Here is a 17,265-nt window from a genome sequence, read left to right as displayed (position 1 = left end):
TGTCAATAATTTTTGTGAAATTTTAGTTTTTCAAATAACTATTTGAAAGCATAAAGTCACAGACAAACATAAAATGATGCTATCGTGCATATTGCGAGGTTCTTGTTAATGTCTAGTTAGTGGAGCCCATTTTTTATCTAATAACACTATGTGCAGACCCCTATGCTGGCTTAGAATACTAAAGGACACTGGGAATACTGTATCTAATGCAGTTTATAATCTTCTTCAGAAAGAAACTTTAAAAAAACCACTAAGGAAGATTAAACATTTTAGAACATCCTATGCAGTATAGCCTTTAAAAAGATTTATAATCCAGAGTCCATACATACTATAACACTCATCCAGGCAGAAACAATTTGGGGAAGTAGAACAAATTGAAAATTTTCTCTTCTTCCACCCATTCTTTCCATTTACAGGAGTGGATATTTCTATAACATTCATTTTGGGGTAGATTCTTCATGACGACAAATCCAATCACAAGTTATCATAAACTGAAAAAGAAATGACCATGGGCAAGTGCTGCGGCAGCAGACAAAGGCATTTCCTGGAGAATTGGCACCCCCTATGGAGACTGGTTCAAGTCCCAACTGCTCCATTTCCAAACCAGTTCCCTGCCAGTGTTCCTGTGAGTGAAGTGGAAGATGCCTCAAGCATTTGGGCCTGTGTCCCACGTGGCAGAGCCTGATCTCTGGCACCATTCTAGCACAGCTCCAGCTGTTGAGGCTATTTGAGAAGTTAACAAGCAGCTGCACACAGCTATCTACCTCTGCCTCTCTGTAACTCTGCCTTTCATATAAACAAAGAAATGTATAAAGAAAAAGCATGGCCACAAATATTTCACAGCTCCTGTCATCAGAAAGTGAACTCTGTTTCTTTACTTTCCCAACCTGGAATAGACTATTTTACTGTGTTAATGAATCATTACCAAAACACGATACAGGGTGAGAAGAACTTGCACCTGAGTTTATCCTGTCTTAGTGCTTCTGAAACTCAGATTTTATGTAAAACTGCCTATTCTATCTTGTTACATGTTAGAACAGTGACGCTGTCGGTCCAACAGTTTTAGCCATTCAGATCATATTGAAATGATCTGAAATTAGCCAAAAATAGACATTCTAGATGACTACGGTCACAAACAAAAAGTTCTGGTGATATCAGAAGAAAAACTACCCAGCTGAAACAGCCTAAATTTCAAATCCATAAAATCATGCCTGATAACTACGTTTCAAGCCATGAAGTTTTGAGAAAACTTAATACATAAACAATGCTAACTGATACAGCGGTAAACCACTTTGTAGTTTACACATTGTAGTGGGGATCTGATTATTACTACTGTATGTTGGTTTCATAAGTTTCAGGATATAGATGAACAGACTGAGGCATAGTAACAGTAAATATTTCCATAACATCCAAAGCCAAAGATGGTGTTTTTCAGAAAGAGGGTAAAAAGGGAAGGTGAGAGGGGGAAAGGAAGAGAGAAAGGGAGGAAGGGAGGCAGGAAGGAAAGAAAAACAAAACCAACCTCAGAAGGGCTGAAAGTTAGAATTGTACAACAACTGAATCACTTGAATTATTTCATGTCAGAAATAATTTCTAAGCAATTAGGATAGAACAGGGCTTGCACTCGAGGTGAGTTTTGGAAGCACTCCGGGGGTACAAATAGTTGACCCTTTAATTCCTGTATTTGGAAGAGGTGCAATGGGAAAGGCCAAGACCTTGGGGCATTTGGTGGGCTCTGTAGTGTTAACTGGCAACCAATCATTACAAACTCATTTCAACATTTAGCAGCTAGAACATCTATGCCAATCCATGCACAAAAAGCAGCCCTAAATACAACCAATGAGGTTTCAAAAACAGAAGTGGTTTTATTAAAATTTTATTTTCTCATTTAGTAAAACATTTTAATTTTTTTATTTGCTTTAGAAACCTATAGTGAGTTTCCTAGCTTTACCACTTCTTCATAGAATTGACTGAACTCTAAAATACTTTATTTATGGTTAAAATATTAAAACCATCCGACAAGAAAGAACAGAACTGGTGAGCTGTCTGTAAGATACTATAAACTGTGGTCAGCACAGTGGCATAAAAACCTAAGCCTCCACCCACAGTACCAGCATCCCACATGGGTGCCAATTAGTTTCCCCAACTCTCCACTTCTGATCCAGCTCCCTGTTTCTGGCCAGGGAAGCATGGAGGATGGTTCTGATCCCTGGGCTCCAGCACCCACATGAGAGTCCCAAAAGATCCTCTTGGCTCCTGGTTTCAGATGAGCTCAGCTCCAGCCATTTGGGGAATGAACCAGCATTTGGAACATTTCTCTCCATCTTTTCTTCTGTATGTAAATCTGTCTTTCAAACCAAATTAAATAAATTAATTATTAGTATAATTTCATGAGGCCCAGGGGTGGGGGTACCAGCATGGCCCAAATTGCCTGGCTCAGGTCCATGAGCCCACCCATGAGAACTAGTCCTTCTCAGTGTAGAGGATGGAGTGCTGGACAGCAGACCATGGTGCACATGGAGAACATGGTAGCTCATCGGGGCCTGCAGAGGACATCTGGTACCATAGCAAAGAATGGAGAATAGAACACATGGAAAACTATCCCAGCTAAATAATGACAGCAAATATCTGGACGAATGAAGTCTCTAAGTTCAATGGTGTCAGCCAATGGACATTGGAAGGGATTCCTTATCCACAGATTGGCGAAATGGACAGCATTTTGAAACTGTCGCATCCACCTGGACAGAACCTTTGGAACATGTGTCATTGTGAACCTGGGTTGATATTGGTGGCCTTTCTCCATCTTCAGGTACTGGGATAGTTGGGAGGCTAGGTATGGCCTATCCCCCTAACTCACCCCCCCAGAAATGGGAAGAAGAAATAGAAAGCATGGGAACAGTGATCACACCTACTTCTCTCTAATCTTAGATCCTTCCCACACTGATTGACTATGTAAACATCATCTAAAATAAAATAATATACATATGATAATTTGATTCAAATCTTCAAAGAGAAAACCTAAAACACATATTTCTACAATGTTCTCCAACGTAAGAGGTGGCTCTAGGAATAAGTGGAAAAAGTTCTAGTTGATTGGACTGATTACCCAACATAAGTGATCAAAAAGATAAGCAGATAATGTAAGAAATATTACATAGATATGGGATCAAAGCTTAAAATAAGAAGTGCTTAAATATATTCCAAAATTTCTTTCTCAGGAAACAGAACTAAAAATATGTTTTTAACTACCATCAGAAAGGCAGGGGCCAAGGAATGATTACCTGTACCTTCCCTAGGAGGCTGTCTTCATTAAAATATTGAACCGACAACTTAGACAGAGATGATTCAAGATCGGGGATTAGTATTCCCAGGAAGAACCTGTATTACTTTTAGAGAATACTGCAAGAAGAACATCACATTTATTCTCTGTAGCTCAGTAGTCTATGCAGCTAGGTTCTTTCACCAGAACGGTTAGCTTGGGTCTGAACAGTTTTAAGATCTTCTAAGAAATTTCCCAGTTTCCCACAATGAAAAGGAAGAGGTGAGCAGAGCTGTTCTCATTTGTTACTTGATCCCTCAGCATTGAAATGTGAAGTCAATGAAGCATTAGATTGCTTTTTTAAAATGTGAAGAAAAGGAATTGAACAAAGAGAAAGAAGGAGGAGAACTAAACCGGAAAAGAAATAGAGATAAAGCCTGTGTCCAGTTATCCAATCTCTCATCATGAAATCACAAACGATACAAGAAATGATAATTCAAGATATAACATGCTCTTAAGAATAAAGCAAAGCCTTGAGTGATTAGAGAACTGTAGGTAGAACTGCAATGAGAATGGGAAGTGCGGGAGGACCGGAATTAACCTGACAACCAAGCACCAAATTAAAACATACAGCAGTCTGCTTGTAACAGGAGAGAAAAACACTCAACGCAAAACACTTCAACATCAGCTGCTGAAGCAATATTTATCATCTAAAGCAACTAGCCATTAGAGTAGGAAAAGCTGAGGTCAATATACAGGAATTACATGACTAATAATATTTAAATGATTGACGTATCATAAACAGCAGAGAACAGCAAATACAAAATTTTCAAAAGTTATTTCTCATTCTACTGCATACAAAATTAACAAATGACATTATATTGTAAAACCATGCACTATCTTTTAAAATTGAAATTCCTTTACTTAAAAACAAACATCTTCCTCTGGGAAGCTAGCCTAAAAATTAGTGAGAAGATATTTTGAAACACCATATTCATAAAGATATTCTGTTTTATTTTTAATAAAATGAGATAATCCAGAAAATCTACATCATATTAGAATGGCCAGGAAAACTATGCACATTCATTATAGGAAATGGTGTCAACGAAATTAATGCTAAATTGATAAAATAAAAAATATATAAACTACATATCTGTGTTCAGCAAAAATAGTGATATTATGTCTAAGGATAAAGGCAGTTCAAATTATACTTATGTTGCAATTAGAATGAGCTAGGCTGTGTGTGGGGGGGGAAGGAACAGGAGAGAGTTTAGATAACAGCATGCCTGTTTTTCTCTTTGATCTACTTCAGCAGTTACAGACATGATGCAATACTATCCCCATGACCTGGTTGACAATAATTGTCACTGTTTTTCACTCATGCCATCATGGTTACATGTGATCATTATTCATTTTAAATTATACTTCTGGATCATTATCATAAGATAAATATTCTCCAATAGCACTTTCTTAAAATATATGAAAACAAAAGATACAGCATCCACAAAAGCAATAAGAAAATAATTTGGTCAGCTGTGTCAGTATAGAAACAACTCAAATGCTCTGAGAGCATCTTACAAACTGCTGGGAAGCATCATACATATGCACATGGCAACAAGAAGCATAAGCCATGCTAAGGAACCTCCACTAGCATGAACATAAAGGAAGACACTCCTGCAGTTGGAGATGAGCATCTATTAGCCACTTACACCCAATCAAGAAAAAAATACGTATATTTCAATATGCACAAAGAAATCAGATGGCCAAAAGAAGAGGAATAATAATTAAACACACACACATGATTACTTCTTCCTAACACTTTATTACTCTGTTATCATCTATCTCCTTCAAAAACAAAATAGAGAAAAACTCTTCTCCCCTGAGAATCTAGCAATAAAAATACTAAATAGGATAAGCACAAATGTGTCCACAGTACTAGCAATACTGGAAGTGGCAAATTCCATGACAACATTTGTGCATGAACCAACTTGTTGCTGTATCTACTTCAGAGGCTTCCCTGAAAGTGCACCAATTATTAAAGCATGATGATATTAGCAGATTAGTGATAGAAATGAAAGGATATTAGGTTTGTGTTATACCACTAGCCCAAAACACAAAGGTAAATTTTACTTATTTGTAATTAATCTAGCTTTCAGCTTCTTGTTCTTGCTATGTGTTATGTAATCATGAATACTCTATAATTAGGACTTGCCTAGAGGGATAACATCAAAATAAAAATAAAAACATTGTTTACCAATAAAACCCTCTCATATCTCATTTCCAATTTTTCATTAAACTATTCACTGATAATTAACAACCACCAGCTAGTGTGATTTAAAATACTGGAGCTAGAGCAACATTCAAATTGCCAAGAACCCAAACATATTTATGAAATTGAACCTCTTAAATTGTACTTTTATTAACTACCCTGGAGCTGCCTCCAATACTATCCTTAAATTCCTGCCATGTAACTATTTGTTTTTAGTGAGAGTTTTATTATAAAATGCTTTTAATTCTTTTCTATTGAGATTAAATGGTTTATTTATTTATTTTTTTGAGAGAAAAGGTCACAATGATCAGGCTGTAATAAGTACTAACCAAAATGATGTGTTTAAAACATTTAAAAAGCAGGGGCCAGCATGGTGAGTCAAGAGGGTAACCCTAACTTGCAAGTGCTGGCCTCCTACATGGGTACCTGTTGCTGTCCTGGCTGCTCCACTTCCCATCCAGCTCTCTGTTGTGGCCTGGGAAGGCAGTGGAGGATGGGCCAAATTCTTGGGCTCATGTATCTACATGGGGGACCCTGAAGAAGCTCCTTGCTTCTGGCAACCAGCTTTGCATCAGCTCAACTCAGGCAGGCAGGTGAAAAATCTTTCTCTCTGTTCCTAATTCTGTAGGTAAATCTGCCTTTCCAATAAAAATAAATAAATCTTTTTTTAATTAAAAACAAAATAAGATGCCTAATAGTCAATACAACATGATAACTGAGAAAATACTTATATCACCAATGAGAAAATAAGTATCTGCCTTATGTTATTTTCCTTAGGAATTCAACCAGCATAAATTGTATGCTCCTCTTATTTTTAATGTAAGGTTTAACACTATAAGAGAAATTAATCATCACTTAGTGCCATACAAATCATCCATTTTATTTCAAAGAAAAGGAAATCATGAGCAAAACTTTAACACCAAGGTCTAAAGTCCACACTTAAGGCAGTTAGGAGCAGCAGCACTGCTGTGCAGGGGCATGTGCCATCCCCTGTGACTCAGCTTCTCACAATTCAAGTCCCGGTTGCTTCATTTCTGATCCAGCTGCCTGTTAACACGCCTGGCTGTGCAGCAGAAATAGGTCCACTGTGCGTGACCTGGAGCTAGCTTGTGGCTCATCATTAGTTCAACCTGGTCTAACCCCAGCAGTTACAACTTTTGGGGGAGTGAACCAGTAAATGAAGTCTCTATTTCTTTATCTTTCTCTCTCTGTCTGTAAAACTGCTAATTTAATAAATGAATGAAATTTAGTAGGAAATTATATTCATATCCAAATGTACACATAAGCCAATTTTTTGTGTGTGAAACTATAACCTCCCTTCCAGGGAAACCAATTTCTACATTGTCACATCATCCTGAGGGCACTTACATACAACCTATTTATTACACTGACAGAGAAAATGCAGGTCCTAAATAGTGACAATACTATATGACAGTAAGTCTATTTAATATCTTAGAAACGCAATCTAGTTAATGTAGTGTACCATTTTTAAAGCACACTTTCTGGTAATATTCTAATACAGTTCAAATGCATCTGTCTTTCATTAAAGAACTTGTGAATGAACCACAGAGTACATTTCGGGATTCATTACTTTCAGTCTGCAATCTCCACTGCATAAAAGAATTGCAAATCTTTGCACTCTTCATACAAAGGAGCTATTTGTCTAAAAATCTTGTAGTATTAACTATGTGTGAGCTAATTTAGGCTAACAGACATTTTCAAATTTGGAAATACTTGCATTGACAATTGTAAAGGAAAAGTATCTTAAAGATGTCAGATAATTCATGGTTTCATTATATTTTCAGTGCAGAATTCACATTTATAAGGCACAAAGAATATTTACAGTTCATTAAAGTCAAAATAAAAATCTTACAAGATAATGGTTTTACCATTAAAGATACTTCCCTTATGAAATAGATTGCGATTTAAAATTTCCCAAATTAAAAGAAAATTCAGGATACACTTGATTCTGATGATTTTAATGAAGGAGAATTGAATCAATAGGTTCACTATGCCAGACAATCAACTTGTCTGTTTTGGGTTTTTTTGTTTTTTTTTTTTTTTCACTTTTCAGCTTCAAGTAGAAGCAGCTTCAATTAAAGATAATGGCTGTTTGGCTTGAATGAGGACTAAAAGCCAGAGAACAGAATGTAAGTTCTGAAAGTCAGAAAATAAGCAATGTAAGTTCTTAAGATATACTTGTACTTCATAGAAGTCCAAGTTTTCCTTAAGAAAAAGAAACTAGTTGGAAAGAACTAAAGATTCCATTACCATTGCATTTCAAATGTGAAAGCCTTAACTATTTAACTACAAGAGAGAGCAATCAGACATTATCTTGAAACAAATGAAACCTGAACAAATGTCTGTCAAATATGATGAAGGTAGACTGAATGTATCTCAGAAAAATCCCTAATATTTGCTTCATTTACCCTGTCATGCAATTGCATTTGGTTTCTCTTACATAGAAATACCCACAAAAGAATTTTTTAACGTTTAACCAAGAAATATATCCAGGTCTTTATTAAAGCCAGAATTTTTTACATGCATCATCATCAACGGCACTTACATCTTTCCCAAAGAGGAAGATACAGACAGCTATTAATATTCATGTGTGTACACGTGTCTATGTGTACATGTGTGTACAGGGACAGAAAAAATGGTCTTACAAAACCTACTTGAGTTTAAAAACACAATTATTGTTTACTGTTTTGCAGATATCTACTATTTTAGTTAAATCTGCTTTCCTCTCCTTCTCTGAGTTATAACTGAATCACTTGCTATAATTAGAAGAAATACAAATTCTGTGGATTACAAAAGGCAAATACTGTTCATACAATCACCTGTGCTTTTTGAAAACACTGAGTACTGTTCTTGCTCAGGCAAGAATCATAAAAAAATAGTAAGTTGGATTAGGGATCACTTACTACAATTTATACTGAAGCCATTACAAAAAAGGAAGCACATCATGGGAAACAGGATAGGATTTGTAAAAGGTAAGTATAATGAAAGCATCCCTTCTCCAAAGTGAAACTAGACCTAGTCACAGCACAGACTATGAAGAAGAAAAAAAATGAATCTAACAAAAATGAATCTTTCTATTTAGAAATATATTTTTCTATTTAGAAAAAAAATCTTTCCACAACTGTGAAATCTGCCTATACAGACTGATTCTCTGAAGTTTTAGTATGTTTGGAGACTGGGTACACAGTATAGCCCACCCACCTAGCAGAAGCTTAGCAAACATCTGTTGAAAGAATATATAATGAAAAAAAAGAAGCCCATGTATCAGTTTATAATCTAATTTTAGCCCTGTGTAAAGAATCACCAAACAACACCTGACTTGAATTTGCCCCTTTGACAATACCATGCAGTCTAACAGACTTACAAATGATCATAAAAAAATCAGTGCACGGTCTTCGAATTTCAACCCTTCCATCAGGGCTGATGTCAGTCTCAAAGGGACGAACACAAAAATAGACTCCGGTGAGTGAGAGGCCTGTCGCTCGCCGGCTGTCAGCTCCTCTTGCCAGCAGTGAGTGGAAAACTCAGGTGATGTCTCAGCATGCGCAGACATTTCCCCTGAAGCAAATCAATGTAGCAGCCAAAGCACAGCTTCAGCAGCTTAAAGAATAAGGCAACATGCATTTGAAAAGTCATGACGCCAACTGCTTTGCCAAGGAACGGAAATGAAGGTACTGGATGGGGCAACATGTTTGTAAAGAAAACTAGTCAAAATTGACCTTCATCCTCTTCATTCAATTCCAAATGACAAGAGTTGCATTGGAGCAGATTTTATTCCCTGGCCATTCCACACTGGGGTTATTTGTGCACAATAATAAAGCATCTGGGTAGAAAAATGGGAAAGGAGAAACACAACTAATCATCCAGCTGTTTCTGAAACACCGGCTGTGCAGTAACAGGCAAAAAATAGCTAGGATAGTTGCAGAACATACCAAACCCACATGGCAGGTGATCACAGAGGTTTTCTAGCTGTGCACTGACGAACTGATTGACAAAATGGGAAGATCTCTGCCAAAGTCACACTAAAAAGCTTTCCCTGAGAAATCGGTGACCTGGGAACAGGAACATTCCTATTCTGGGTTTTAGTCAAAGCGAAGGCAAATGGAAAGACGCAGGTTGGGGGGTGGGGATATGGAGGAGTAAAACAGTTTACATGTGTCAATCCATGACATTTGGTTTTAAAGCTAAATTATAAGGGTAAAAGAATACAACAGAAACTACAGGAGATCCCTGGCGGCCAGTTCTGTGGCATAGCAGCTAAAGCCATTGTCTACGTTGGCACCCTGAATGGGTACTAGTTTGTGTCCTGGATGCCTCACTTCCAGTCCAGCTCCCTGATAAAGCTTTGTGCAAAAGCAGCAGGAGATGGCTCTAGAATCTGAGCCTTACCACCTGCTTTGGAGAGTGGGAAGAAACTCCTAGCTCCTGGCTTTAGCAGGACCATCTGAGAAATAAACCAACAGATGGAATATTCTCCTGTCTGTCTGTTTTCTCCTCCGCTCTCGGGAATTGGTTCAAATAAATATTACAAGAAAAAAATAGATATCTCTGAATATCTCACTTTGAACAAGCCTGAATGAAGACACTTCTAAATTTCTGAAGTTTATGGAAAAATGGAATCAATAGCTAAGTTTACTTTGGTGCAAAAAAAATTATGAAATCCATGCATAGTTTTGCATGACATTTATCTCCATAAACTTCTTAAAAACCTCTTGCATGTGGTCTGAATTTGTATTCGAATCTTCTACTTCAAATTTCCTTCTCAAATCCTTTTAAGAGTTGCAAAAAGATTTATTGAAAACTTTCAAAACGACTTTTCTAATCCCATTTGCAAAGCTTGTAGCTAAATTTTTCATATCTGAAACGGGGGGGGTGATATTTCTTGTATGTAAAATAACTTGTTTCAGCCACAAGAGCAAGATTTACTCCCTGATTCACTAGATTGACACCACCAGCATTCAAGAAGGGGATGCCCAGCACAGTAGCCTAGTGGCTAACGTCCTCACCTTGCATGTGCTGGCATCCCATATAGACACTGGTTTGTTTTCTGGCTGCTCCACTTTCCTGCCAGTTTCCTGCTTGTGGCATGCAAAAGCAGTAGAGGATGGCCCAAAAGCTTGGGACCATGCACCCACATGGAACACCCGAAAGTGGCTCCTGGCTCTTGGCTTCAAATAAGCTCAGCTCTGGCCACTGCAGTCACCTGGGGAGTAAACCAGTGGATGTAAGATCTCCCTCTCTGCCTCTCTTCTCTGGAAAGCTGCCTTTCCAATAAAAACAAATAAATGCTAATGAAAGAAAGAAAGAAAGAAAGAAAGAAAGAAAGAAAGAAAGAAAGAAAGAAAGAAAGAAAGAAAGAAAGAAAAAGAGAGGGAGGGAGGGAAGGAGGAATGAAGGAAGGAAGGAAGGAAGGAAGGAAGGAAGGAAGGAAGGAAGGAAGGAAGGAAGGAAGGAAGGAAAAAAGGAAAAGAAAGAGATGGTAATTCCTGAACAGAGCTTCTCCCCGACAGAGATTCTACTCAGGCCCTGAGAGAGTAAAAATAGTCTGGTGTCATAAGATGATTCACACCTTAAAATACTGTATGTTGCTTCATCTTTGTCCAATCTAACCCTTCCTTTCTCCACTGCTTCTCTCACTGCCTTGAAGCCTGTGAAGTATGTGGATTCTACCAGTGAAATGACACCTCTGGATGAGAGGCAGCCATCTCAGCAGTTAAATTAGCATGGAGCATATGATGGCAGAGTTCTAATTAGCTTGTGCAAATTCCATGACTTCCCATTCCTCTAAGAATTGCACACCAGCAACCACTAACATAAACACAACATGACTGTTAGTGACGTTCACTCTCGGGGCTTCCACTGCTGCTTACCTCCATCCTAGAATGCACTGCCATGCTGACATTCTACATTATAAAAAGTGGGAGAAAATTCCTGTATTCGAAAATATATGCACAGGTGGTGATATCTAAAAGATGTGAAAAGATTGGTTAATTCTGAAAGAAAAAGGTGAGTGTCACACTCCTGAAACACTGAGCTTCAATTCTGAGCAACAGTGCTATGGTTTTGTATGTGAGAGCCCCTAGAAACTAAGAACAAAATGAACTGGGACGTTGGGACCTGTAAATATGTCCTACTACTCTAAACAATCAATTCACTTCTCCAGAATTCTTAAGTTAACAAAAATTACTATGCAGTATTACCCAATAAAGTTATTTTCATACTGATCAAACCTTTTTCGCCATTAAATTAATGGCTTCATTTAGGCATAACTGCTTGTCTCTTGTCTACCTCCCATCTCCTGCTCTCCCTATTTTCCAATTGGATTTGAACATGCTTATATCCTGGAAAAATATCTGTTTGCTAATATCTCACTGGTTGCATGAGATCTGGGAGAAACAGGTCAAAAACTTTAAGAATAGTTGTAGGAATTCAGAACAAAAGCCTATTTCTGATAGTCTTGCTTTTTGTGCAGATTCTAATGTTGTACATAGACATTTCCATGTTTTATATTTCACATTTACTAAAAATCTGCTTCTAAACTTGTCAGCAGCAATTTTGGAAGATTAATGAACACTCTTAACATCTTCTAATCAATTCATAGACAAGTCTTTCAGTCAGTTTGTAAGAAGATAAATATTTGTGTAAAATTCACCAGTTTAAATATAATGTGAACATATCAGGGGAAGAGAGAAGAAAAACAGATCCCATTATTCTCTCAAGAAACCTGAATAAGTGAGTCATTATGGTTTAAATCTTCATCCAAATAGCTCTGAATATAGATTAATATCTCTGAATTGCATATTAATTTCTTAAAATGTTTAACTACAGATAATCCTAAAGCTCGTAGGGTATTGTGAGCCTTTAATTCTCAACTGTTTTCTCAAACTCATTTTAACTTTACCTAAAACTTAGAATTAAAATGTCCCTTCCCTAGCAATGCAAGTAATAACACAAACTAGGAGAAACAGAAAAAGCAAACAATAAATCCTAATGCATTCTCTAGAGAATCTTATAGATTTCAGTCCAGTGGAAGCTTCATTAATTATTTCCTACTCTGGCACCAAATAAAGCCTCATTTGGTTCATGATCTCTACCAATTCAGTGGAGAAAAAAAGACTTATTCAGGTGCTATCAATACAGTTAGAGTTCTTCAGGGAAATCAGCAATCCATTCAGGTACAAGTATATTAAGTTTGCGAATAGAATAATAAATATCTCCCATGTTAACTAATACAGCCCATATCACAGAAGGAGCTTAAGTATCATCAGCCCGGTCTCCAGGAAATGTGGTATTTTACAACCTTTTTATATGAGAACAAGTCAGAGGCTACAGAGGAGAATGGAGCATGCATCAAAACAATAGCCTGAAATTCTTTAATGCTGTAACTGAAGCTGAGAGAATTAAAGAAATCACATCAAGCTACAGCAACAACAAAACTGGGAAAGATGAAGCCTTTTGGGCTTCATCTATTTCTAGAGAGAGCACTAAGCAGACCTGCAGATCACAACAGTCTCCTTCCATGCCACATACAACCTTTACTGAATAGGAACAATGTGGATGAAACATAAAATAAAGTCAACATTCTGCAATAGCCTATGAAACAAAAAATTAACCCTTCATCTTGGGCATGAAAACCCTAAATACCTTTATCCAATAAACAGCTCAGGCCTAACGCCTCTGTGACCATACAGCAAAAAAAGCCAACTTAAAGTCTGAGGAAATATTTTTCAGGACAGAAGTCTCATGGTTTCCCAAAAACACAAATATTTACCTACTAATTATGCAGTTGCATTTCACTTCAAGGAGCCTCTTCCAGTATTTCAAACCTGTTTCTCATTTAGCTTTTCTTATGTATCTTTTCTTGCCAGACTTGAGCATATATGAAACACATAATAAACCACTGTGTGAACATATGATTTTATCAGATTGAATATGATTACTTTCAAACTAACATCATTCTTCAGTTCAGTATTGTCACAGCTTTATATCCACAGGGACAATTTACTCGACTGCTTTGAACAAGAGGTGACTGGTTCCTCCGCCAGTAACTTAAGTTATATACATGAAAACACCTTCATGCTCCTTGACTTTGAAAATTACACCCTTGTAATTTTCCAGCATGTCATAAAAATAAACTTAAAGTTTATTTCCATAATAACTGAAGGTAAGAAGCCAATATATTACCATATTTGTTACCCTTAATAATTACCACTAATAGCATTGCTAGGAAGGGTTGACATTTCTATCACTGTCACAGAAAATGTTAATGTATAAATGTTATCTGTAATTTATTTCTACCTTAGGCAATACATCACAACGGTCACCTCTTAGTTTTCCTTGCTAATGTTAAGAGGTCATGAAAAAAGGTTACCCTTAAATCTCCATATTTTGCACTGACATTTATGATATGCTAATTTGAACAACAATCTTCTCAAGCAGGTTTTTGCTTAGCTTTCTAGTTCTGTTATTTTTGCTTTTTCCTTATACTTGTATCATTTTATCTTCTCGAGAATTTACATTTTCTGGACTGGCTGTTTAACAGGAGACAATAGAGTTCTGAGCCTCAATAAGCAGACTCCTAAAAGAAACCAGCTATGGATAATCTACCAAATCATTCATGTGCACATCAAGAAGCAAGAGTTGGCAGTGGGTTAGCTGCCAAATCATTTAATTAGCACTCTGTACTCCAAAAACAAATACCCCTTGCATGAAACTAAAAAAAAAAAAAAAGAGAGAGAGAGAGAGAGAGAGAAAGAAAAACAGCCTAAGGTGAGCAACGCTATGACTACTGAATTGGGGAATAGCTTTCTAAGAGGACAGCAAGACTAAATTTAGCACATTGTTTGCTCTGTATGTCCATTCCAGTCCCACGAGCCTGAAAAAGAGATGCTCACATAGAGATTCTCACATAAGATACAACTCAGTAAATACATATCATGCCTCCCAAAGCAACCAACTCATACCCTGAGATTAATTTATTTACCCATAAATAAAGTGACCATATTTTTGAGCCTCAAAATGGGCCATATGGCCTGATATGTATTAGCATACTTTTGTGAAGAAGAAACTGTGAAAAAATGTGAACTGCTATGGAAACAGAAAACCAAGCCAGGAACAAAATCCCTATCACAGTCCTAATCTTCATTTGCTTTTCAGATGTGCATATGCCCATTTACTGCAATAATATCTGTACTTTCTTCACCCTTGAGGAAAAATCACTCCATCAGCCTTCTTTCAGACAGAAATATTAATTTCCACACTGGAAAATAGAATTGTCTTCTAACTGCAGTGGCTACACTGGTCTGGAAGACCCTATTCTTAGAAACAAGTTTCTCTTCAGGCAGGAAAACCAAGAGGTACCTTTTGTCCACATCAAGTGTCCCTTGCAGAATTCAGAATGACTTTTGGGTCAAGAAGATTTCCGGGAACAGGCCCTTTGGTCACTGAATGACACCCCGTAATCATTCTAAACTGTATCAATAAAAAAAAAAAAAACACAAAAGGGTTGTTACACTCTGGATTAAGCACATGAGCACAGCATCACAGCCTCTCTTAAAAACATTAGGCAAGAATAGATGAATTTCCTGCTTTACCTGTTAATAACTACAATGTTAACATTAATCACATACCAAAGCCCTGAAAAATAACAATGGACAACATCTCTGACCCTATTTGAAAGTGGGAGTGCCACTGTTTTACAACAACAAGGTGACTTAAAAAGAAGTTGTGATGGGTTAATATTGATTTTCTTTCAAAATTAGGAAAATTAGTATCCAATTCAGATTTATTTCCTTAGGTATTTCTTATATTTATATTGAATTATGTAAAAGACCAAATGCTTCTAAGCATAAAATGAGTTCCCCAGAACAGGTCTAAACTCTGCTGATTGACAGGACTGCATCATCACAAAGCAGTAAGTCAAAATCTTTACTTACCAACTCTCACCATGTGTATTCAACTGGAGACAGAAGAGCTATTTTTCCTTAAAGGAATCCCTTCCCTTTAGAAGTCATTAGAATGAACAGTTTCAGAATGTTTTCCATTAATTCTGTTTACACTGTTTGAAAAAATAAAAACTCAAATTCCTGGTTCTGCAGGGAGCTTAACCACAAGACTCTTAAGAGTTATTTTGTTCTGATTATTTAACTACAGAATCAAGGCTGGTGTAACTTAAGAAACACCAGGCTATTCTAACACTCCCACTCCACAGCAGAATTTTGGAACTGAAAGAGACCAACTGACAATCTGACCCAATCTTGATTTTACATTTAGAAAGAAAGAAAACCTGAGAATCAAGAAAATTAAATGATTTGTCCACAGTTACCAAGCCAGCTAGTTCTCCATTCCCTAGGCAAGCTGTCATTCCTGACACCCAAACGCTCCCATTTCACAAAAATGAAAAGGAATATTTTACTCCTCCCTTATTCCCCATAACTGTTATGCACAGCTATTTCCTTTTCAGGCATTTGCAAGAGAGAACAATATATTCACCCTTGAAAAAACTCTGATTAGAATGACCCTCAAACAGTGTGCTCTAGGTAACATTAATTATCATCTGAAAAGCAACAAAAGAATCCTAGATCCCAGAATCCAGCTCTCTAAATGGGGTCATTTCTCTTTTATCACACCACCAAACCAGTGTGGAGGCCTCTAGGAAGATACAATTTCTTGAATCAGTTATAAATAGCATATTTCTCAGGATTAAAAAAAATTCATAAATAGATCTAAACCACTTTGCCTTGCTTCAACTTGAAAAGATGCTGCAAATTTCACAGCTGCACGGGATGCCCTGCCTTTCACACATTCTCTGTAAGAGAAGTGTTCCACACCGAAGTGCCCCAATATCATTCTGGAGGGCTTGTATGCTTGCTTCTCAGTACAGAACCCAATCCAGATTCTGCAAATGACTCTAAAGGGAGGGCAGAGTTGTTGGTGAGAACATGCATTTAGTGATAATCAAGTAATGAACTGACCCAAAAGTCATGACTGGCAATTTTTGACCTTCTTACCCTTAACAAATACATATAGAAAGAAATTCCCAGGATTTCCCAAGTACCATATTTGCTGAAGTCTCAGAATCATCAATACATTTTACAATATTAAATAATGTTAAAATCACTCTCAGATTTTAACAGCAGCAAGTGGTCTCCTGTTAAGACATGAGCTAAGATGCCTTGATCCCATGTTTCAGAATGCCTTTTTTGCTCTGGGTTTCAGCACCCCAGTAATGGGTACCTTGGGAAGCAGTAGATGATGGCAAGAGTATTTCAGTCCCTGACAGCCACGTGGAGGACCTGGATTGAGTTTCGGGTTCCCAGCTTCAGCCCTTATTCATTTCTAGTTTTAGACATTTAGGGAGTGATCTCTGTGGATGGAAGATCTCTTCCTTTCTCTATCCTTGTCTTTCTTTCTCCCCAATTAAAGGGAAAAAAAGTTATAGCAACAATGAGACATGGTATATTGTCCCACACAAATATAGTCAAATAATTGATACTGATTTTATAGAATGTTCAATTAATGATCTATGCAAGAGACCCCTCAAATAATTTTAAGACACACTCTAACCTAATTGGATATAGGTTAGGTTAAGATATATGGTCCTTGTCTCCATAGTTAATATTTTATTCCTTGACATCCCTGATACTGTCCCTTTAGTAATTATTCAACAATAGAATACAATGTATCTGCAAATCAGTTTATACAAATCAGAAAATTA

At 37.0% G+C, this 17,265-nt stretch overlaps 1 protein-coding gene across 3 annotated transcripts in view; it reads right to left on the bottom strand.

The window, feature by feature from the left end:
- Positions 1–304: 304 nt before the first annotated feature.
- Positions 305–17,265, bottom strand: part of KCNA4 (potassium voltage-gated channel subfamily A member 4) — a 61,717-nt gene continuing 44,756 nt past the window's right edge. For 2 of the 3 annotated variants that reach the window (XR_009245303.1, XR_009245302.1), the window contains exons 2-3: positions 14,910–15,020; positions 305–714 (exon numbers count right to left, since the gene is read on the bottom strand). The gene's annotated coding sequence lies outside the window, so the exon portion shown is untranslated. Of the gene's footprint in view, positions 715–14,380; positions 15,021–17,265 lie in introns of those variants that run through there. The other variant, XR_009245301.1, reaches the window with a different exon arrangement.

Source organism: Ochotona princeps, chromosome 4, assembly GCF_030435755.1.
Source record: "Ochotona princeps isolate mOchPri1 chromosome 4, mOchPri1.hap1, whole genome shotgun sequence".
Lineage (NCBI taxonomy): Eukaryota > Metazoa > Chordata > Mammalia > Lagomorpha > Ochotonidae > Ochotona > Ochotona princeps.
This window is presented reverse-complemented; position numbering and strand designations above follow the sequence as displayed.